Here is a 24,528-nt window from a genome sequence, read left to right on the forward strand (position 1 = left end):
AAGCATCAGAGATTTATAGTGATAGATGCTCAATGGAAAACTGCTCTGGAGCTGGGGTGCTATTAATTATCATCTATGATCAGGATTCTTGGAGGAAATAAATGGAAATGTGTGCATAGTCTATGCGTTGTCATCTTTTGGGTGTTGCTAGTCTCTTTCTCCTCCTTTTAGCAATTTTATTCTAAAAAATGATTATTCCTTTAATCGTGTCTAGAGCTCTTTGTTTATTCTCTTTCTAGGCCATCTTTTCTTTTGTTTACTTTTTTCTTGGTAAGCGGTATATACTAAGAACACACTCCTTCAGCCACAGTTCTAAGGTCTGTAGATTTATGGGATGCTATGGGAGCTGTATGTAGGACAGTAACTATGTTCCTACTTTTGGATGATGGAGGTGGCCAGGGAATTAATTGGAAGTGAGTGGTTTCTTCTCTACTGAAGAGGACAGGGCTTACCTGGTGATGCAGTGGTTAAGAATCAGCCTGCCAGTGCAGGGAACACGGGTTCCAGCCCCGGTCCAGGAAGATCCCACATGCCTTGTTGCAGAGCACAGGCTCTAGGCGTGTGGGCTTCAATAGTTGTGGCTTGCGGGCTCAGTAGTTGTGGCTCATGGGCTTAGTTGTTCCGTGGCATGTGAAAATGTGTGCATAGTCCATGCATTGTCATCTTTTGGGTGTTGTTAGTCTCTTTCTCCTCCTTTTAGCAATTTTATTCTAAAAAATGATTATTCCTTTAATCGTGTCTAGAGCTCTTTGTTTATTCTCTTTCTAGGCCATCTTTTCTTTTGTTTACTTTTTTCTTGGTAAGCGGTATACACTAAGAACACACCCCTTCAGCCACAGTTCTAAGCTTGTGCACCACAACTAACTGAGCCTGCGCTCTAGAGCCGGCAAGCCACAACTATTGAGCCCATGTGCCACAACTACTGAAGCCTGCGTGCCTCAAGGCCATGCTTTGCAACAAGAGAAGCCACCACAATGAAGAGTAGCCCCAACTCTCTGCAACTAGAGAAAGCCCACACACAGCAATGATAACCCAATGCAGCCAATAAATAAATAAATAAATAAACTTATAAAAAAAAAAAAAAAAGAGGAGGACAGAGGGGCAGCCAGATGACCTGAAACCTTGGGAGGCTCTCTTCCTTTGTTAGGACTTATAATGTGTTTCCTTAGTTCAAAAGACGTTTCGTATAAGTTCAGGCAGAACATTGATTGCATCCTACGTGAGTTAGGAAACCCAGTTCAAGGTGCAGATTTGGGGTATTGCATAGCCAGAGTGTACATAAAAAGTCTTTGGGCACATGCTGTGCAGTTTGAGAGATTCAGAAGCTCCCTTTTGTCAATGACAGGACATGATGGTGAGGACTGCTCTGGGTTGGGGTGAGGTGGGGAGAAGAAGCCACAGGGAAGTTGGTCATGAATAACAAATACTCTCTTTCCAAAAAGATACCATGCATAGAAATCTTAGTAAGTCTTTAGGCATCTGACAGGGGATCAGGAGGATGGTGGAGAGGAGGAAGAAAGGGATTTGCAAATACAAACGAGAAAGTTCAGATCCCATGAAGAATATAGCAGGAGTATAGCCATGCAGGCCATATCTGTAATAATACAGATATACCCACCACGATAATCTTAAACATTGTTAAAGATGAACTGTAGGACTTCCTAGGTGGCGCAGTGGTAAAGAATCTGCCTGCCAACGCAAGGGACGTGGGTTCAAGCTCTGCCCTGGGAAGATTCCACATGCCACGGAGGAACTAAGCCCGTGCGCCACAACTATTGAGCCTGTGCTCTAGAGCCCGTGAGCCACAACTACTGAGCCCATGTGCCACAACTACTGAAGCCCACGCGCCTAGGGCCCATGCTCCACAACAAGAGAAGCCACTACAATGAGGAGCCTGCGCACCACAATGAAGAGTAGCCCCTGCTCTCAGCAACTAGCAAAATCCCGTGTGCAGCAACGAAGACCCAGCACAGCCAATAAATAAATAAAATAAATAAATTTATAAAAAAAAAAAAAAAAGATGAACTGTAATGTTTTCTCAGATTCCTGGTGGTCCAAATGAAAAGGTTAAGCAGAACAATTTACATAATTTTTACTATTTGTAAGGAGGAAACACCAGGACGTCAAATGTTAAAATTACTTTTCATCACAGTTCAAATGGAAACAAAACAGAGGGGGCAGAAATGGCTCAGAGAGGACAATTAACTAGCATAGGACCTTCATGATACCCTTCTTTTACTGTTATTTCACAAAGAAATCCTCAAAAGTTATTTTTCTCAGACTTAAAAAACAATACTATATTCCCAAGGGTTCTAATAAATTTACTTTAAAAAATACTCAGAAATGTTTAAAGTTTCCTAACAACCACATTCTGTATATATAGTCAAATCTGACTTTACTAGACTCTGACATTTTGGTTACATTAGAGATTCATCCACAATAAAAATATACTGGAGATAATAGATTTATAACCACGTGCTTTCTATTTGTTAGTATTAGTGGACTGAACAAGTGCAGAACAGATAAAGAAAATATACATTTGTCAGGGGAGAATTCCTTCCACATTGCCTGTCACAATCTGAAATGGAATGTAGTTAATTTCTCTCCTTTCTCAGTTTAGTAAGTTTATTTTCTTAGAATCTATTCTCTGAGTCAGTTTTAAGGAATCAGGTTTGATTGGAAGTACTGTATTGGAAGAAGCTCAAAACAGAGCCATGGCTAAAATAATGAGAAATTATATCCGTAGAAAAAATTTAAGTCTGAGAATTAAAAATAACAACAATAATAAAGTTCTACGTATTACTGAGAAAATGTAGATTCATGATTGTTTAATAATTAAATAATCTAAGTGAAAGAAGAGTACAGAGGACATGCCTGGGCAAAGGGCTTTTCCGTTTACAATTCAAACAGAAAGAGATGTCATGAGATCCTACAAGGCAGCTTTGGTTTCACTTGGATCAAAATTTAGTGACTGCTATTATTATATTGCTTTTCATAATGAGATGCAAAATAAAAAGTCTAATTTATTGGTCTTTGAAAACAGATTTCATATAGATATTCATTGGAAGGTTTCAAAACTTTAAAGATTTAAATGCTTTTCTTTTGAGATATAATAGAAAGCTGATAGTCAAATTAACCCTGATTTGTGTTGATTTACTTCATCCCATCAAGCAGTCATAGGAATTATTTACATTTTGAATAGAAAATAGTAGAAATAGACAAAATAATACATCCCTTTTTAGTGTTCAGTGTAACTCAGCTTTGTAAAAGTCAATGTACTGAGATATCAATCAATCCAGCAATTGCTTTTTGTTACAGGCTCCTGCGTGGATCACTGGGGACTTCAGACTGTGAGCAAATAACAGGGAACAAGATCAGGTATGTTATATAAGCCATTGATTTTTTTTTGTCCCTGATGAATTCAGGTAAAATTGCATAATTAAAATCATACAAACTGCTCTTAAGCCACTTTTAGAAAGCTAATCTGCTTGGGTTTCTTGGTTCAATGTATCCAGCTATGTGCGCATGTATGGAGATCAGACAGGTTAAGTCTTACTGCTGCTAAGAATTTGATAAGACACCATCCAGCTTCTCAAGCCATGACTTTCCTGTGCTGGAAGAAATCATAAAATGCCAAGTCGATGTAAACATGAGGATTAATCTATTAAGAAAGATTCATGATGTTTCCTTTCTTTTGTTACAAAATCAAGGAAAAATGACATGCATCATTAATATTGCCAGCAAGAGACACATTTGGGGGCTAAATGGAATAAATAACTTTCTTTTAAAAATGTTACTTTCATTGTTTTGTAGATTTTGAACCTTGGATTTTCAAAAAAATTGGTGAAAGAGTATGTATGTTTTGCTTCCAGGGTACCTTTACAGGCACACAAGACTAATCATTAATGTGAAAATTCTATCTTGCTAGATTTGTATACACTTGCAAACAAATTTGTTTGCAAATTTGTTTTCTCTGTTAGTACTTCTAAGAGCAGAGAAGCAGTAGGATACTCTGGGAGTTTCTGACCAATATGAACTTTTCTTGTGTGCTGGCTCATGTTTTAGTATCATAATGATTTCAGGTCAGATTGTTCATTTTTCTTTATTTTCACAAGATCATTTACTGGACAATTCTTTAATATGAAGACCCTAAATTTTATTCTTACTGAGACAGTTTTTTCCCCAAGGAATTTAGTTTTCAAAAATACTTCACAGTTAGGTTTTGACTCGGATAAGAAGTTGTAAGCCCTAATGAAATTCCCAGTTCCTTTTACTATTTTTCCTATTGTCACGTTTTACAATCTTTACACAGCCTCAGCGAGCATTACAAGCCCTCATGGCATAACTGCTAATTTCTACCAGCACATGACAATCAATTTCCCTGTACTGAGGAGGATATAACTCAGTCAAAAATCATTCAACCACTGAGGAGCTTCAAGATGAAGTGACATGCCATATGCCAAGTCTTAGGGTGAAATACAAAGCTGGAGATGAAAGGACAAATCAAAATGACCATCCTTTCACATTTATTTTATTCTTCACTAACGCTAATCCCCACTCACTGATCCCAAGAGCAGAGGGAAAAAAACTACCCATGTCTATTCTAAAGTGCTCTATGGTAAAATTCCTTTCTGATTTCAAATTTTAGCAGCCTGTTAAATATAGGAACATGATTCACCAGAAGAAAGCATATAATTCCATGTAAAGTCTGAAATCTCCAGTGTGTAATAAAGGAAGTCACATGTTTGAAAATGATGTCCTATTACTTCCTGCTAGGAATACGTTGGACTTCAGAATGAAAAATCAGTTTTAAGAATCAATTACTTAGGGGACTTCCTAGGTGGTGCAGTGGTTGAGAATCTGCCTGCTAATGCAGGGGACCCAGGTTCGATCCCTGCTCCAGGAGGATCCCACATGCTGCGGAGCAACTAAGCCCTTGTGCCGCAACTATTGAGCCTGCGCTCTAGAGCCCGTGAGCCACAGCTATTGAGCCCCTGTGCCGTAACTACTGAAGCCCATGCACCTAGAGCCTGTGCTCTGCAGCAAAAGCAGCCACCGCAATAAGAAACTGCAAAGACGAGCAGCCCCTGCTCGCTGCAACTAGAGAAAGCCTGTGTGTAGCAACAAAGACCCAATGCAGCCAATAAACAAATTAAAAAAAAAAAAGAACCAATTACTTAATATTTTTTACCCTATATCGTATTTCTAGACTTGGTGACACCGTATAATAGATTCTAGAAAATTTTTATTTAACTTTGCTTTTAGGTACAATAATTTCTTTGGAGGAGAGATATTGGCATTATGAAGATGGAATTTTAAAGTTCTATATAATAACATCCTGTAGGTTGTGCAGTTTTTTAAACTATTTTTTAGGATTGCTAGCATATAATATATGGTAATACAGCCAGCAGAATCCCATTTATTTTTTGAATAATAATACATTTAACTGTTTGTCTTCAGTAGTCTGTTATAGTGTACACCAACTCATGTATTTATGAATTATGTCTATTTCAAAACATAAAATAGGTCTCTGTTCTTTCTCAGTGCTGTTGGGGGGGTCACCACATTAACTAATCTTTTAATTTTAGAGGAAGACCACATCTGGCATAATAAAATCAGTTTTGAAGCTAGTTTAATTCTTTCCATATTATGTAGTTAAAAGTAGATGTTTTATTTAATGTTATTTTAGTACATTAAAGGCAATTGATTTCAGTCAGTGAACTCTGATTATGACTGAATTTCCCACTCAATTCTCCACAAGAAGGTATTTACCTACTTATTAGATGAAAGAATGAACAAAGTGGTGATATTTAGAGAAAGTTACCAGGAATTAAGTAAGATTAACAAACAAAACATGGGACTTTCTGGCAGTCCAGTGGTTAAGACTTTGCCTTCTAATGCAGGGGATGTGGGTTCAACCCCTGGTTGGGAAGCTAAGATCCCACATGCCTCTCAGCCAAAAACCAAAACATAAAAAACAGAAGCAATAATGTAACAAATTCAATAAAGACTTTAAAAATGGTCCACAGCAAAAAAAAATCTTTAAAAGAAACAAAACCAAACCAAAAAACTCTTGAGTCAAAATATTATTAGGTTTTATTAAAATAAAAATTGAATATTAAGAATAAACTCTAAAGGCAATGCAGAAGCTTTACTTTTATGATGTATTTTAATAAAAGTATTGAGATTTTTATCCCATTTCAAGTTTTGTTATCTTTCATAACACTCTCTTCAGAGGTGTCCAAAATTATTACTATTATTATTATTATTATTATTATGTTTTCATGAGTTAGATTATACCTGGTAGAACAGGACATCTAAATAGTATCACTTACCTTTGGTTCTACCTGGAGAGGTTGCCACAATCCGAGTCTGTTCAGGTGTGTAGGGTTCTGGGAGGTTGTGTGAACAGATGGTATCTTTGCCTAATTGTTTTACAGTTAGTGTGAAGAAATGGAATCAAGTTTGAGAAGTGAAATGAAAGTTTAAAGCGGCACCAAGTCTTGATGGAAAAATTAAAGAGACAGAGGGTTCATGAGGTCAAAGGCTAGGATGCTTTGAAACAGGACAGAATAAATAGGAAGATTAAAATGAGTTGAGAGGGTGGTTTAGAACTAAAGTCAAGGATGTGTCAGAGGCTAAATGTTATAGAGGCAGATGGATGAGATAAAGCTATCTGTAAGTTTGGAAGGTAGGATTGCCCCTAAATAGTGTCCCTGCCACAGTGACCAGCTGCCCTAAAGTGACAGAATGTCATAGCCATGTGGTATCCCATCTCACATTAGACATGGGTACCACTTTTTAAAAATGGGAATGAAATTTAAATTTGTCAAAAAAACCCAGTTATTCTATTTTTCAGGGTTAATCATAAACTGCTGTTGTTATTATTGTGGTTAATATAAATAACCGATAGCTTCCAAGCATCACTGGCAATGGAATACCTGGAATGGGGAGAGTTGACATTAGTTAGAAGGCTTTGAATTGCTTTATGCAATAAATGGAAGTGGCTTTGGGCCTTTGAGATAGAGTAAAACAATAACAGCATTAGAAGAGACAGATAGTACATTCTAGTCAAAGGGCTGGAGGTGGAAGCATACTCTTAGGCCTCTACTCTGAGAAAGGAGGAGGAGGTAGGATTAACTGGGGGTGGGGGGAGGAGCCTGGCTTGTCTGACCCACACCCAACTTCCAAGCTGTAGTAATTTAGTGTCTCCCTAGCTGGACTTGGAGGTTTAGCCCAGCCCAGGTTCTGGCATCATTCTGGTTCTCAGAATTGAGGACATTCAATCATCATTTGACCAAAATAAATCAGTTGCAAGACTGTTTTGCTGCTGGATCCAATATTTCCTTACTCTGTTTCATGGAATTTCCAGCTTGTGACTTCTGTGGGGTAACTGTGCCTGTGTCATTCCCAGGTCTAGCCAGTTGCTCCCTATCTAAGCCCTACCTGTTTTTCTGGAGCCGTGGGCTGAGCCTCAATATCTCCAGTTTGGGTTGTAGATACCTGTTTTATAGGTACAGGTGATAACCACAGGATGTGAGCTGAACACTGAAGGTACTTTGACCCAGATACAAGAAAGAAGCTTGTGGAACTTGTTGAGTCATCTCCTCCTAGAACAGTTCAAAAGTTGCAGCAATCCTGCCTAAGGAAGATAAGGCTTTAAATAAGTGATTTTCCTGTTAGGATTCTTCTTAACAAATAACACTCTACAAATAAAATTGTAATAATTAGAGCTGAAAAATATCCCCCAGTATTTCATTATCTTAATAAATCAACATTTTCCACTTTTCCATTCTCCTTTTTAGTTTTTACCCATATGAACACACTGTTGTTACTTAGTTGTAACCATAATAGAGATCCAAATTAGTATGCTAGATCTACTCTAAAGAGAAAATGTGACAATTTATATTTTACTACCTGCTCTGATCTGAATGATTGTGAACTCCCAAAATCATATGTTGAAATCCTAACCCTCATTGTGATGGTATTAGGAGGTGAGGTCTTTGGGAAGGGAACCCTCACGAATGGGATTGGTGCCCTGATAAGAGGCTCCAGAGAAATCCTTAACCCCTTCTGCCCTGTGAGTATGAGAAACATGCGACCTGGAAGAGGACCCTTACCTGACCATAGTGGCATCCTGATCTCAGACTTCCAGCCACCAAAGTGGTGAGTGATGACTCTCTATAGTTTATATGCTATGCAGTCAATGGTGTTTTGTTACAGCAGCCTGAATGGAATAAGACACTGACCAACATGTTGAAACAAAAGTAGTTTAGCAAAGATATGCTAACACCTACAGAGATAGCTAGTGGGTACCCCTAGAATTTTTATTTTTTGTAAGCAGAGCTGGACTTCCTTTGTGAGAATAAGATTATTTGACCACCACTGTTAGAAAAATTCTTGAGAAGTGTGGAGACCCTTTGCTCTATGCATTGAGAACATATTTTACCTGCTACTTTGGTCCCAAACGTTACTAAAGCTTGTCTTAAAATCAACTCCCTGAGGTTTTATTTGCCATTCTACTGCCCTTCCAGTAAGGATTTTGAGAGATGAGAAAACAATTTTTCAGTTAAGGAAATGCAGCAGTGAAGCACAGTCTGGGCTGTTAGGAAAGCGTTATTTAACCCTGGAAAGAGGCACTGTTGTGGTTATCATTTTCCAGGGTACTTCTAGCTGAAGTTGCATTATTTGAATTTGATGATCAGGTAACACAACTTTAAAAGTTGCACATAAAAAATGTTCTAAAATATGGAAGAAAAATAATTTTGGCGGTATAGCTCACAGCCTGTGGGGTAGGAAGTAGGGTTAGTTTTAAACAAGTTGGTAAATTTGGTGAAACTTGTCTTTGAATCACCTTGCCCCCCCCCTTTTTTTTTTCTGCTCTTTCTCCTTTTATTTTGTACTCACTGATATTGTATATTCCAAAACTTATACAGAGAGCGTCCTGATGGGTTAATTAACACAGAGGCTTTAGTGGCTTAATTACTAGCTGTCTAGAAGGATATAAATTTTGTAAGGAGCACCTCAGGGAGTAATATTTAACCTAAATGTGTGGTTCTTTAATAGCAGGATTTCAAGAGCTGCATTCCTGGAAGGGGAGATATTTGCTGGACTAAATGCTTCTTGACCTGCAATTATATCATATTAAAGCATAACTACTAAATATGTGTAGAGATGCTCTGAAAAATATTCAGCATCTTTGGAAAGGGAATTCAGTAGAAAATCTCAAGATTTAGAGATGAATGGGGAACAGGAAATTGCAAATCTTCTTTCTTGAAAGAAAGGACAGTTGTTGTGTCTGCTATGTGATTGCCCTATGCCTATCACCTCTCCTGAAGAATGTCAAGGTAAAGTCAGTGATTATCAGAATCCCTCAAGGAAAATATTTCCCCTCAGGGATTTATAATTAAGTGAAATCATTTCTTTGAACACTTCTGAAATATTAGGACTTATTTGTCCTCTTAACATCATTTTTTTTTTTTTTTTTAAGATTTTTTTTGATGTGGACCATTTTTGAAGTCTTTATTGACTTTGTTACAATATTCCTTCTGTTTTATGTTTTGGTTTTTGGCAGAAGGCATGTGGGATCTTAGCTCCCCAATCAGGGATTGAACCCACACCCCTTACAGTGGAAGGCGAAGTCTTAACCACTGGATGGCCAGGGAAGTCCCTATTCTTTAGCAATTGTTTCAGCAGCTCTCCTAAAACTCTCTGCTTAGAAACAGTCGAAGTTCTGTTCTGGTAACTATGGTTAAGTTAGGCGAAATCCTTGAAATATCCCTCAGAAGTTGCAAACTTTGCTGGGATATGGAAGCATGGCCAGGTTGTTCCTTTGTCCTTTGGGATCTTTGGGTCATGGGACGTGTTTAGGGACTTGGCGATTTGGGGCATACAAAGAAACAAAAAATCTGCAGTTGGTTTTTTGATTGCTTGATATTTGCTAAAATAGTACATGTCTACTTGAATCAAATTTGAAGATATGTTGAAAAAAATAAAAATGGTAATATTTATTTACTTTTATAAGTGCATTTACCAATCTACATTCATTGGAATTACATGTAAACATTACTAGACTCCATAAGCCAATATTTGAAGTTCTTATTCATTTCCTTTTCTATGAAATATATTGACATAAATAAAACTATACTATTTAGAAAAGCTACTTATGGATTCAATTAATTAGGACCTTTTTGCCTCACTCATTTTACTTTAAGAAGACAGCTTATTTATGTGTTACTATAGCAATTCATGACACAAGTAAATTAAAATAAGAAATGTCCACTTTCAGAAATTTTTCTTTTATGATCTGAAACTGCTATAACTACAAGGGACCCATCTAGTGCAATATTACTCTAAAAATTCTTACCATTGTATTTGGCCAAATATAAAAAAAATTAACCTGGGTTATATTGAGGAGCTAATAGTTGGTCAAGCTTCTATCCATTGACATCTAGTGCTGCATTGTTAAACATGTGTGGTCTTGTTTTTAATTCGCCCTCGAAAGTTAAATGCTTTGTGCTTTAAGACTTTTAGACACAGAATAAATCAGCGATTAGCTGTCGCTCAGTTAAATTCATGGCAAACCTGATGAGGAGTCATTCTTGACCAGAATTTGCAGTTGCTCAAGGCTGGTTCAAATGATTTTTACTTCTTTCTATATTCTGCAGTTACGTTCTTGTCCAAAGGCGTCTCCACCCCCACTCCCGGCTTGGGAAATAATCATTAGTTTATTTTCAAGGGTTAGAAACCCACAAAATTATGATTAAAGATGTGGAAATTAAACATGTATAACAGGTAATGCTGCCTTTTGGGTGACACTTCATAGCTAAGGAGTGTTTGTATTTTCTTCATTCAGACAGTAAGGTCAGCTTAATGCATCAGTGTGGTGACTTGATGACAATTGCCTGACGTGAGTGAGAGGTCTGGTTAGAAATTCTCTTTGTTCTTTGTGGCTCTATCTTGTGACACTCTGCTTTTTCCTTTAAAGTAGAGGCTGGCATAATGGCTTGTAGGGAGGATGACCTGGTATAACCTGACCTACACAAACTCAGGTCTTTATTAGGTTGGACCCTTTGACATGCCTCTCTAGATGTTGCTATGCTAATATTATATTGGAATGGAAGAATCTGATTACTTTGGGAATCAATAGCTACCATAGACTTTTTGGAAACATGTTAAACAAATGAATTTGCTACTTTTCCCTCCTTCTTTTTTCTAGACACATGACTCTATTAAGGGAAATTTAATCCGTATGTTTCTGATTCCTTTACACTTAACTCATCAAAATGTTGTTTTGTAAGAGTCCTTTGAAGTCAAGGAAGCCTTTTAAGTCATTTTTTATGAGACTTTTTCAAGAGTCTTTTCTTAGGAACAGGAAGTGGCATTTAGCCAACAGTTAACAAACTCAAACAACAAAAGGTTTAACTTGGGTTTGAATCTCTGAACCCACAAGTGTTTGAATGGATCCTTGACATGACCCATCTTTGCTGTATATCTAGTGCCAATAGCCATCATCACAGTTCTAATTACCAGGATCCTAACTGCCTGCCAGCTCACAAGTGTTTCTCTAATCAATCTACTTCATGCTAAATTACGACTCATTTAACTTTAAAGGAACTACTTTATTACCCAATCGGCCTCGTGTTTTTGTGACTTTTGTGAGAGCTATTTAAATTGTCACTCTCACAAAGCTAGCAAGATAGAACTTTTAAATCCAGTCACCAGTAAAATCACCCAAGAATTCAAGTTCATGGGATAAGGGAGCATTGATTGACCATGAAGTCTTCTACCCACAAAGATACACAGATTATTTCAACCACTCAGTTTCTGAGTAAAGAAGATAACATGGATCCTGCAATCCTTTAGAAAATAAAATGCACATTAGAATAACAAATGAAGCATCTGGCTTCACAAGTTCTCCTTTGATTTATACTCAACAGTTGTTGTAAGTATAAACTAGCCTCCCTTTCTCAGGGAATTTATAGTCCAAACAAGCACAGTACTGCCATGGTAGTTCCCACTGCCTAATGCATTTGGAGTGATACTATCCAGTAGGCTTTGAAATCATCCTGCTGAGTACTAATTCTGCAACTTGCAAATTATGCGACAATGAACATGCCAGGTAGCAACAGCTGACCTACATGATGAGTGGTTTAAGGTAGTCTCAAAGGTAACCGAGAAAGGGATAGTAAGAAATAATTCTAGAAGCAGGAGAGTTTCAGTAATTAACACTGATGTGAAGAGAGCTCAGCCAGAATGCTATGCCTCTTCTTTAGGGGTGTTGTAACTCAGTGCGCTGTACACAGTGTTTATTATCCAGGCTAAGGAGTCTGGGGATGTGATGCAGACTTCCTCTGTACAGATATATTGGATAGCATAGTGGCTAAGTGCCTAGGGGTTCTGGAATCAGACAGCCCAGTTCAAAACCTGACACCATCCATCACTGGATCTGTGATTTTGGGAAAATGGGGATAATAATAGAACCTATCTCACTGGGCTGTTGTGAGGATTAAATATGATACAGGTGAAGGGCCTGGTAGTTGCTCCATAAACTGTGATGTTGTTGTTGTTGATGATGGTGATGGTGATGGTGATGATGATGATGATGGTGATGGTAATGGTGATGGTGATGGTGATGATGATGGTGATGGTGATGATGATGGTGATGGGGATGGTGATGGTGATGATGATGGTGATGGTGATGGTCATGATGATGGTGATGATGATGGTGGTGATGATGGTGATCACGGTGATGATATTGTTTAGGACCAGAGAATAGTATAAGGAGGAAGCAGTCACTCAGGTATAAGTCACACACTGGGAGTAATGAGCTCCTTATGTGCTTTAATCTTCCTTAAAAATTCTCATCTATATCCATGGCTTTGACACTGGTTTATTGCTGATTCTAAAATCATTGTACTTCCTCTTGGCCTTTGTCAGAACAAGGCTTATAAGGCCACTATCAACCTAATCTTCAGCTTCTCTTGCTGAGCTATGGGCCTTTTCTCCAACTTGCGTGTTCTCTTAGGATGCCAGAACTTTGCACGTGGTGCTCCCTCCATCTTTAATGCCCTCACTTCTTATCTGTCTGGCACATTTCAACACATCCTTCAATGCTCAAGTACCATGTCCTCTGTAAAAGGCATGGACTCCTTTTTGCTGATTTAGGTGTTTTTCTCTTTATGCTTTAATTACGCCTCACTCATATTCCACTGCAGCACTCAGCCTATTTTGCTGGAAATCACAGCGCAATAGGATGTTTGTTTATCTCTACACTCCCCTGTGAGCACTGTGAGGGCAGAGACTGCATCTTACATCTTTGGACACCACACCTAACACAGCACCTTGCATGTGGTGGGCTTCAACAGAAACTGGGTGGAGGAATGAAATGTGTCTAGAGAAATAATTGAAAGGTAAGGTGTGTTGAAAATAGTTTTGGTTTTATCACTTCCACTTTTACTATAGTAGACCCTTGACTCCATATTTCAATTCTCCTAGTAGTCACATCTAGCAAATGTAATTATCTGGGAAGTAGTCTATGTGTACACATGAGTTTTATCTTTCTCTATGAAAGATATGCAACAGTGATCAATATACAGAAGAGTGCGTATTCCCCATGTTATACATTGACTATAATAGCCCAGATTTCAAAACAGCTTGACCAGGACAGAGGTTTTCCTTGTTGTTAGGTCAGTGCCTGGCATAGGAGAGACATAGTATTTGGTGAATGAATATATGAGAGGAAAGGAGTAACAGTATCTGGATAATTGAGATGAAAACCCCAGGTTCTTTGCACCTATTTGGGTAATGGCTTCAGTTCCTTAGAGTGATTCTCTAGTCTTTAGAGTGACTCATTGTGTTTAGTATCAATCCTATCAGTTGCCAATGTCAGAGAGTCTTCTTTCTCCAACCTCATTGCTAACGATACCTCCTCAATGTCCTCACGAGTGTGGAACGTGTTGAGAAACTTGTATACAACCTTCAAAACTCAACTGCATGTGCTCTATGAAAATTGCAAGTTACTAACTGCGAGTGATTGATGCATATGGCCAAGAGATGGCTTACAGCTCGGTGGATGCCCTACTGCAAAGAAATGTGTAGTTTGCTTGACTTTAGAGCTATTATGTGAATTTTTATCTGGAAACTTTAAGTCTGGAATCCAGCCAATTGCTGAGAGTAGCTTGAAACACTGTACCTTCTGAGATTCACTGCATAAGGGATATGACCAGAGATCTAAATTGCTTCTTTGATGATTTCACAACCCTCATGCTTAGCTAAGTTGGTCCAAGGGTTTTTTTAAACTCCAAGTCATAACCCATTAATTGGTCATGAAATGAATTTAAAAATGACATGAACAGAACATATCAGTATATTTTGCACAGTAAAAGTAAGTATTGTTCCATGAAGCTTTTGTTTTCTTTATTAAATTATGCTTGTGTTTGTGTGTGTGTGTAGTGTGGTGTGATGTGATGTGTGTGCTGGGTCTTGATGTAAAATTTGTTTCTTACTCTGGGTTGCAGTAAAAACAATTTGAAAGCTGCTATCTTAGAAACTCTAAAGCAACCTGGAGTTTGGATGTTGATCAAGGAATCACAACCACCCTGTGATACAAAGCAGCCAACTGGAACATTGCTTGGCACAAACTCATGTATGTCATGTGGCTTTTTACCAGTGCCAACTCTCTATTATTCATAGAAATGGAAGACAGGATATCTTAGATAATTTACAAAATTTGGATTTCTCATGTCTAATTTTACTCATTTTTTCCCTTAATTTGAGAAACATCTATTGAGTATTATATGTCAAGAACTATTCTAGATGCTAGGGGGACAACAATGTAAAAGTCAGTTCCTGACCTCATGGAACTTAAGATGTTTCCAAATAAAACATCTTACAATTGTGAGTTACAAAATTAATTGTTTTATTTTCTCTTCCTTTGCTTTAGTTGTTGACTTTCTCTGATAAAAAAGCTAATAAATAGAAACTGGTCAAATAGATGAGCAACCAAAATTAAAAATTGGGAAAAAAAATGATCCTGAAAAACATATAATTAGCCTCTTGGTACTCCAGACAATGGCAGAAATAATGTCATATACATGTTTGACTTCTAAAGTTGGCAAGAACCCAAAAATCTTTAGTTCTTTCTATGAGTCCAGCATCTCTGAGTGTTGTCCTTGTGGCTGTTGTCATCGGACATCCTGGAAGGGAATGAGAAGGCCCACCCTCTAATTCTGATGCAGACTTCGAATTCCTCTCTGGGAGCAAAGCTAGATAGCAAGTTATTTTTCCCTTGTTATTTATATTTCCCTGTTTCTAGTTGCTCCATGCTGGACTGCAACACTTAAGGATCACTGAGTAAAATCCCTTCAGCATAATCAGTCATAAATAGTCCATGTTTCATCCACCATTAAAGTAAGGAAAATAACATTTTTGCTTTTTAAAGAGGAAAAACAAAGGACATGTGCCATGGCCTCTGAAAGGTTTTCCCATATTTTGTTTACATGGAATTTCAAAAGTTGACAATGTCTTTCCTTCCTTCCTGTCCCTTGAAGTCATGAAAAAGTTCCCATGTAAGTTTGATCATTCTAGTTTAAAATATTTATACAGTCTCTCATGTACTCAAATGCTCTTCTGCAATAGAATTCTACAGTGTAAGGGCTTGATAGCTTCGAAATTCCTATTTTCTTTTCTTTTTTTCTCAACAAACTTAACTTGTCCTAACTATCATATAATTTAACTTTATGATCCATTCCACATTCCTGCAGGAAGTCTTCTTTTAAACATGATTATATACTTTGAGAATGGAGCTGCTGATTTTTTACTGAGTTGCATTTTTATGGTTGCTCTCCTATTTCCTGGTAGCATATTTTGGATGACACATCCATAGCAACGGTAGTTGTATTTATAAGTAAACTGAAGAAGAAACATGGACTTTGGCTCGTCTGGGTATACAAAGCACATCCAAATCGCAATTGTAATTATGTCCACTGGTGGTGATATGGTCCAGGGTTTATCAAGAATTTCCAAAGAAATTTGTTCTGTGGGAGGAAATCTACCAGCCATCACAACAGAAAATGAGACAAACTGATGTGGGAATGTCTGTTCTTTTGAAAGTTATGTTTTAAATGTAGTCTTTAAAAATGAGTATATGTTAGCAATAGGGTTGAACTAGTGAACAATCTGGATCTACTCACTAATTAGTTGAACAAACATATATCAAGTACTTATTATGATAGACAATGTGGGGACTGCTGGGATAAATAGAATGTCATCTTCAACTTGAGGAGCTGAGTCTCGTGGAGTGGATTACGCATGGGTAGCAAAATGTTTGGCAATATGTGTTAAAATCTGGAATAAATTACATTAATGTCAAATGGGCTCAGAGGAATGAGGAGTGCCTATTTCTAGACCGGAGTATTGGGGAGTGTATTACAAGGGAGGATGAGCCTCCAAGGAGAGGTAGGATTTAACCTAACTACTGGTATAAGGGGAATGGAGAGAATTCCAGATTAAGTGAACAGGTGAATAAGTTTTGGTTTTCCATTTTGAGTTGAGAGTGTAGGGAGTGTGTCCAAAAGGCAGGTTGGGGCTGGGACTTGCTTGGTATTAAATGCTGTGTGGTAGGGTTTATACTTTATGTTATGTAGAAAAGAAAATTTCAGGATGATTTTAAATAAGAACATGATGTATGTTTGTTATTTTGGTTTTATTTTCTGTTTGTTTTTTTTTTTTATGTTCTTTTTTGTTTTCTTTTTAAAATTCTTTATTGCTTTGTTATTTTTTGCCATTTTGACTTTTATTTTTTGTTTGAGGATGATAAGCAGTAAGTAATATATTAAAAGAGAGGGAGGCTAGAGAGAGGGTGTCAAGTTTAGATGTGGTCGTAATAGTCTACAGAAAGGGAAACTCAATGCTATTGTAAGCAGGAAGGCAAAACTGGAGGAGAAGGAGTGACATTGGCAGTCAAACTAGCCAGGTGGGTACTGATGGACTGGTACTCCAGGGCAGTTAAGGCAGAAGTGCAAGTCGAGGACAATTCCAAAGATTTTGGCTTTTGTGATACAGTTCATGGTAAAATCATAATAGATTAATGGCTCACTAGAAAAAGAAGTGTTTTGTGGTAGTTTTGGGGAAGAACAGGTGAAATGATTATTTTTGCTTTGGCTAAGTAGATGGAAATACATATTTAGAGCAGGGCTTCTCAGATTTTCATGCACGTACAGGTGATGGGGGAACTTATTAAAATGCAGATTCTGATTAAGTAAGTCTAGGTGGAGTCCAAAATTCTGCTTTCCCCCCCCAGCTTCCAGGAGATGTCAATTCTGATGGTGATTCAAGTAACAAAAATCTAGAGACTGGGAAAGAAGTTAGTGTGTGGTGATTTGGTAGCCATTTTAATAGAGGTCTTAATTAAAGTCATGGGACCAGCAGCACCACATTGCTATGTAACAAACCACCTCAAAATGTAGCAGCATAAAGCAACATCATTTTATTATTCCCCACCTGAGATGGTTCCTCTCCACTCCATGTCATCTCATCTGAGTCCACATGAGGTGGCCACAATTTGCACCAGAGGGTCCAAAATATCAGACTTGTTTGTCTCATTACTTAGCCTGTTTGGCTGAAATGCTAGGGGTTCTCTTTTATCCTCCTGGCCCTCTCTTTCATTTGGCCTTTCTGGTAGGATAGCCTGGAGGTTTCTTTTTTTATGTTGTGGCTCAGGGAAGAGAAAGTTGCAAGGCTTCTTAAGGTGAAGGCACTGCCATTCACCCAGCATCATTGCTGTCCTATTCTTTGGGTCAAAGGAAAGTGTTCTTTAGGTCACAGAGCAGCTGAGGGTCAACGTGGGAAAGGATGACACAAGGGTGTAAATACAGAGATGCATGATACCTGGGGCCAATTATAATAACGTACCACACAATTTCTAAGATAAAAGAAAAAGAGAGGAGTAGCGAAGATAAAGGACCTACTGTACAGCACAGGGAACTCTGCTCAGTATCCTGTGACAACCGAATTGGGAAAAGAATTTGAAAAAGAATAGATACATGTATATGTATAACTGAATCACTTTGTTGTACACCTGAAACTAACACAATATTGTGAATCAACTATACTCCAATATAAAATAAAAAGTTAAAAAAAGGAGAACTTTCTGAAATGAGGAGGGAATTTGAAGTAGTTTAGGTTGAATGACTTTACTCAACATAGACTGAAAGAAGCTCATCTCTTAAAGGAGAAGTAGTCGTGAAGGACTTTCTGTGAGTCAGAGTGTGATTCCTTTTTTATTATAATATAGGTTAAACCACTCTGGAATTCTGAAATGCAGCTGAAGTTAGGGAGTGCAGCATGAACTTCATTCGAATAGAAATTTCCATCTTATTTTTTTGAGTAAAGTATTTTTGAAATGTATATATCATTTGCACCTTCATATATAATTTTTCATTATACGTGATTTTAGAAAAAATAATATCAAGAACGGTGAAGGACCTGAGATTTACTGAAACTGCAAGCTAAGACGTTAGCTTTTCACAATTTCATGGATGCTGGTGGAAGACAGGAGACTCCATCACAGATAGAGGGCTTTCTTATTCCCAGCAATAGCAGTGTCCAGAATACCTGCATTCTCCTGGGTTGCTTCCCTCAGCCCTAAGCCCCATTGTGAAGAAGTCCAGGTGATGGGTTTCCCTGGTAGTACAGTGGTTAAGAACCCACCTGCCAATGCAGGGGACACGGGTTCAAGCCCTGGTCTGGGAAGATCCCACATGCAGCAGAGCAACTAAGCCCGTGCACCACAACTACTGAGCCTGAGCTCTAGAGCCTGCAAGCCACAACCAATAAGCCCACGCTCCACAACTACTGAAGCCCACGTGCCTAGAGCCTGTGCACTGCAACAAGAGAAGCCACCACAATGAGAAGCCCTCACACCACAACAAAGAGTAGCCCCCGCTCTCTGCAAGTACAGAAAGCCCACGAACAGCAATGAAGACCCAAGGCAGCCAATAAAAAAAAAAAAAAAAAAAAAAAGGCCAGGTGACATCTGAGCACACAGTGTGTTGTATTAGAGGAAAGAAGTCCGGTCTTAGGGAACTTGTCTCTTTTATAATGGGCAGTAGGCATGCTTGTTCTTTTTAATAGGGAAATATCATTTTTATTATACTGTACAGTAAATGTGACTATCCCGTGTTATGGGAGGTGGGGAGATATCATCTTTATTTTCCAAGGCTGTAAGCAAGCCTTTCCTTTGTTCCACAGAGAGAGGCTGTTTCTATCTTCCAATATTGTTTGTTATATAAATCATCCTTGGAAAAATAGTACAGAGCAAAGATAGCCAGTGCCTCTGTTTACAAGACATGTAGAAATGTGTGTGTCCCATGGGGAGTTGTCTCCCAACAACTAATTTTGAAATATTACTTCATTGTGCAAGAAATGGTCGAAAAAAATCCAAATAAATTTCTACCATGAAAAAATATTTCATAGTAACCTTCAACACACAGTTGTTTAAAAATATTCTTTATTTTAAAGTTATGGCATGTTTATTTATATATCAAATTTAATATCAACAGATTTTTCATGTAGGCAATGAAAGTACAAATAAGGCCCTCTTATTAAGATTCATAGTGGAGGCTGGGTGATCTTTGGGGATTTTTAAAATAAAACTTTAAACTGTGGTTAAGTGTACATCAGTTATCACTGTGGTAGGATTTCCATAGAACACATTAGTAGAAAATATGGAATAATGTGTAAACACATTTGAAGCTATGCTGTATTGAAGAAGGAATAAATAAACTCACTTTATACATTTAAACAGCCGATAAATATGAGACTGTTATAGTAGAAGCTGTAAGCTATTTAGAGCACTGATTTCAGTGTTTACCATCTTGAATCTTTGGGGAAATTACAGTCACCAGGGGCCTATTGTGCAGAGGCCACCAACAGCCTCCTTAGGATGGCCCTGTGTAGGTGTCCCTGGCTTTATTAACTGGACTGTAGCTCATCATATTCCCAATACCACACATGGGGCAGCTGGAGTCATTTAGGGACTAGGGCATATCCAGGTCTATAAATGCTCCAAGGGTTTTTTTCCAGCCCAAGGCATGGGGTGGACACGTAAGAACTTGGTGTAAATTTGCATTTCGAATACACCATGAGGTGGTATGGATCTGATGCAGTCCCAGGTACAATGGAACCCAGGGATCTCGTCAAAGCAAGAGAGGAGGTTTAGAATGCTTTCACTTATTGGTGAAGTTTGAGTACCATCCTTGCTAATCATTGTGTAGTTGTTATATTTTTTTAACAGATTTAAAGACATCAAATATATTTTATCTATAAGTAGATATGTGTGTGTGTGTGTGTGTGTGTGTATGTGTGTGTATATATTTTAAAAAAACATATCCTATTATATATTTAATTTAACTCAGTAGGTCATGATGGGGGAAGACTGTTAATTCTGAATCACAGGTAAATAAGTGTGTGTATGAAGATCAGAATCTCAGCAGTGAAGGCAGGACATGAAATGGAATTCAAAATGTTCAGTTTCTCACTTCAGGCTCAGAACATGAATATTAATTAAACTTCTTGTTGTTTTCTCATAAATTTATATTTGCATTTCTTTTTGTTGCATTAGTTTAGTTCAAAGTACAATTTTATTTTAAGGAAGGGACACTAAATCAATTGTTTATCTTCTTAATGTTCCAGTAGTGTCTGGTAACTTGATGAAATACTGAAGTGGTTTGGAATGTAGCATTAGTCAGTATAGCCAAAGAGAATAAGGAAAGAAATTAATGGAAAGAATACATATACCAATATCCACTTCTTTTCCAGCCTTCAACATACTTTCTTGTTTTTCCTGTGACATCTTAACCCCTTCCTAAATACTGGCTGTCTAGACATAGTACTATTTTCATATTACTTTAATTTGTTGAACATTTACTTCCTTATTATAATTGCTTTGCTTTTCTGTTGACTGTCCTCTTATTCTCTCTGTTTATTCCTTCATATAATATTTTTTTGAATACCAGTTTTTACCACTGGGTATTTTTAAACTTTTCCAGAGTCAGAAAATTGCCACTAGAATGATAAGGAAATGGCTTTAGAGGAATTAATTAATACAACATTAGTTCTGTGGAAAAATTTATACTTAAGATTAGGAGATTTTGGTTTCCAGACGGAGGTCTTTATTACCTAGACCACTCCTAGGCTTTCCCTCCTAATTTTTAAGATTGTGTACACACTGTCCAGATGAACTGTGTAGAGTGATCATTGAAAGGAGCACTGGGTCTTGGCACAAAGCTCTCTCCAGACCCAAAACTCTCCCACCCCAAGCAAATGGCAATGGTGTGACATAAAAGTGAGAAATAAGACCCTCCCTAACAAAACTTTAGGCTTCTTAAATTGTATCATTGGCCTCTTTGAAAAAGCCCAGAAATTACTTGCAGAGAGTGCCTGGCATTCAGACACAGTGACAAACATCAGAAGGTTGCTTTCTGCTGGGCTAAGTATGCCAGGATAGGGAGCAGGGAGTGTTAGTAGAGGGAGCTGAAATAGTAGGACTATAAGCAGAGGAAAAGCTTTAGGACAGAACAAAACCTAATTCAAATGTTGTCATTGCACAGTGAATTGCAGGAAAATAGCTATTATGAGAGACCATCCCAGGAGTACAAAAATCACACAAGGTTTTTTGAACCAGGAGCACCTCCTGAGTGCTGGTGTCATGCTGCATCTATTTCAAGTAGTTATCACTATGTTACCTTTTTCTTAGGTTAGAAAGATTTTGGGTCATGCAATTATCTTTCCTTGAACACATGTACCTGTTGGACACCTGGGTAGTGAAGAAATGCCCTAGCATGATAGGAAGCCATAGCTAGGAGAGCAGGAAGAAGGCCCAGAACCTGAAGGTCTGGATAAAATTGGGCAAGAAATAATAAAACAGATAACATTTATCTATTGACTGCTATTGGCCAGAGTTAATGCCAGGACGTGGAGAATTTAGTCAAGGTGAATTTAGTCTCTGTTCGCAAGCTTATAGTCTGATGCAAATTAGCCAGAATCCAGGGAATTCACAGGCACTGAAGGTAAACCTGGTGCTTCAAGATGCCAGATAAGATAGGGCAAAATGTCAGAAAAGAAAGCAGCAGAGAAAATATAACAAACAAACAAACAAAAAAAGAAAGCAGCAGATGTTTTACTATAGAGATCTTGAAAAAGAAGCTATTTCTTCTCCAGCCAAGAAGTCCTCTTCCATAGGTAGAGGTGCAGACATCTCTCAATAAGGCAATGTATCAGCGTCTTGTATGAGGGAGCAAGGAGAACATAGAGGGACAGGGACAGTGTGCTGATCTGGTTAGAGAAGAGATGGCAGGACCAATGGCAAGGGCAAGACCAGACATGCAGGTCATAATCCACCCACTGCTCAGCTTTTGATAGACATCCCCTCCCTCCAAAGAGGTCTCACGGTGCATGCAAACATGGCGAAGGCTTGCTCCTGAAAATGAGGGGGAAGAGTATATCTTTACTACTCCTTTCCTTAATCCTCTCCATTTCTCTTCTCGTCTCTTATTTCCCACTAATGGTTGAGACTCATCATATCTCAGGAACTGTGCTTGCCACCAGGGCAGTTACAAACTTGGACTTTACCATTAAGAAGATCATTCTCTGTTAAGAAGAGAGGTGGGAACCAAAGAAGACAGTACAGTGAATTTAAGTACTAATGGAGGGGGTGTATATTCAAAGTATGAGGGGATCTGAAGGTGGAATCTCTAATTCCAGGGGAGGAATTTTAAGGGAACCTTCAAAGGGAAGGTGGCATTTATGCAGAATTTTGAAGGACAATGAATAGTTTGTCAAATACATGGTTCCAGGAGTTTGTGGGTCAGTTTAGAGAGGGGGAAAGATACTCCAGGCAGATAAGCACCACCAGAATGCAAAAAGGGGCAAAAATATATAAGAAATTCAGGACAGGGAAGAGCTAGACGTAGAGATGAGGCTTAACAGGCAGGCATGGGACAGTAAGAAAAGGCTTCCTTTGTTGCAGTTTACCTACATTTGAGGGAACCTGTCCAGATCACGCCTTTCTTTTTTTTTTCTTAATTTATTTATTTTATTGGCTGTGTGGGGTCTTTTTTGCTGTGCATGGGCTTTGTTTAGTTGCAGTGAGTGGGGGCTACTCTTCGTAGTGGTGTGCGGGCTCCTCATTGCCGTGGCTTCTCTTGTTGCGGAGCACGGGCTCTAGGCGCGTGGGCTTCAGTAGTTGCAGCACATGGGCTCAATAGTTGTGGCTCACGGGCTCCAGAGCGCAGGCTCAATAGTTGCGGCGCACGGGCTTAGTTGCTCCACAGCATGTGGGATCTTCCTGGAGCAGGGATTGAACCCATGTCCCCTGCATTGGCAGGAGGATTCTCAACTGCTGCGCCACCTAGGAAGTCCCCAGATCACGCCTTTCTATGGGAACTGTTCATCATTCACAACCTTGCTAAAGGTGTGAGTCAAGGTAACATATTTGTCTCTGGCTGTCACTGGCCACAACAATTGGATAAGGGGTGGTTACATGACTCCAGAGGAGCTAAATGATAGACCAGGCTGAACCCGTCAAATGTCTGCTTTTCAACTAAGGGTCATACCGGTATGTGATGGATCTCTGAGCAGAGGTCGCCTAGAGTTAGGCTGAGGCAGCCCTTCTCCACCACATGCTTCCTGAAGTAGCTCTCACAGGTCTGCAGAGAGAAACAAGGTAATAGAACAGGTGCTCAGAGAGAAGCAGAGACATGACATCATGTGACTTGTGAGCAAGGTTCTTGAGGTGCACTTCCTGCCTCTCTGTGCCAAGAGATACCACTCTGTAACTTTTAATAAATACTCTTTCCTTTTGGGGGGCAGTCAAATTGTGTTCTTTGCAAACAAACAACACTAAAATGCATGCCATTTTAAAGAGTGTGGATTTTATTTTGTTGGTAAGGAGATACCATGAAAAGTGTTAAGCAAGGGATAGCATAATCAGATTCATTTTGTTGTCATAAAGTAACTTGGAAGAAGGTTGCAGATGCAGAGAACGGACTGAAAGACATGGGGTTGGGGGGAGGGGGCGAAGGGGAAGCTGGATTGAAGTAAGAGAGTAGCATAGACCTATATACACTACCAACTGTAAACTAGATAGCTAGTGGGAAGTATAACAAAGGGAGATCAACTCGATGATGGGTGATGCCTTAGAGGGCCAGGATAGGGAGGGTGGGAGGGAGTCATGGGGGTGAGGGGATATGGGGATAGATGTATAAATATAGCTGATTCACTTTGGTGTACCTCAAAAACTGGTACAAGAGTGTAAAGCAATTATATTCCAATAAAGAGCTTAAAAAAAATAAAGTAACTTGGCTGCAACATGGAGAATGGTAGAGGAGCAACATCAGAAGGAGAGAAAAATGCTAGGAAGCCACGGGAATAATATGGGCAATGGCTGAGGAATCCCTGAACTAAGGAAAGGACACGGGGAAGAGAATATAGAGTGGATAGGTATTTGGAAAGCCCAGATAAGAGAAC

At 38.6% G+C, this 24,528-nt stretch overlaps 1 long non-coding RNA gene across 1 annotated transcript in view; it reads left to right on the top strand.

Annotated features, from left to right (window-relative positions):
• Nucleotides 1-2,985: 2,985 nt before the first annotated feature.
• Nucleotides 2,986-24,528, top strand: part of LOC130829727 (uncharacterized) — a 91,826-nt gene continuing 70,283 nt past the window's right edge. The window contains exon 1 of the long non-coding RNA XR_009047646.1: nucleotides 2,986-3,378. This is a non-coding gene — a long non-coding RNA (uncharacterized LOC130829727). The remainder of the gene's footprint in view (nucleotides 3,379-24,528) is intronic.

The sequence above is a fragment of the Hippopotamus amphibius genome, chromosome 10 (assembly GCF_030028045.1).
Source record: "Hippopotamus amphibius kiboko isolate mHipAmp2 chromosome 10, mHipAmp2.hap2, whole genome shotgun sequence".
Taxonomy (NCBI): domain Eukaryota; kingdom Metazoa; phylum Chordata; class Mammalia; order Artiodactyla; family Hippopotamidae; genus Hippopotamus; species Hippopotamus amphibius.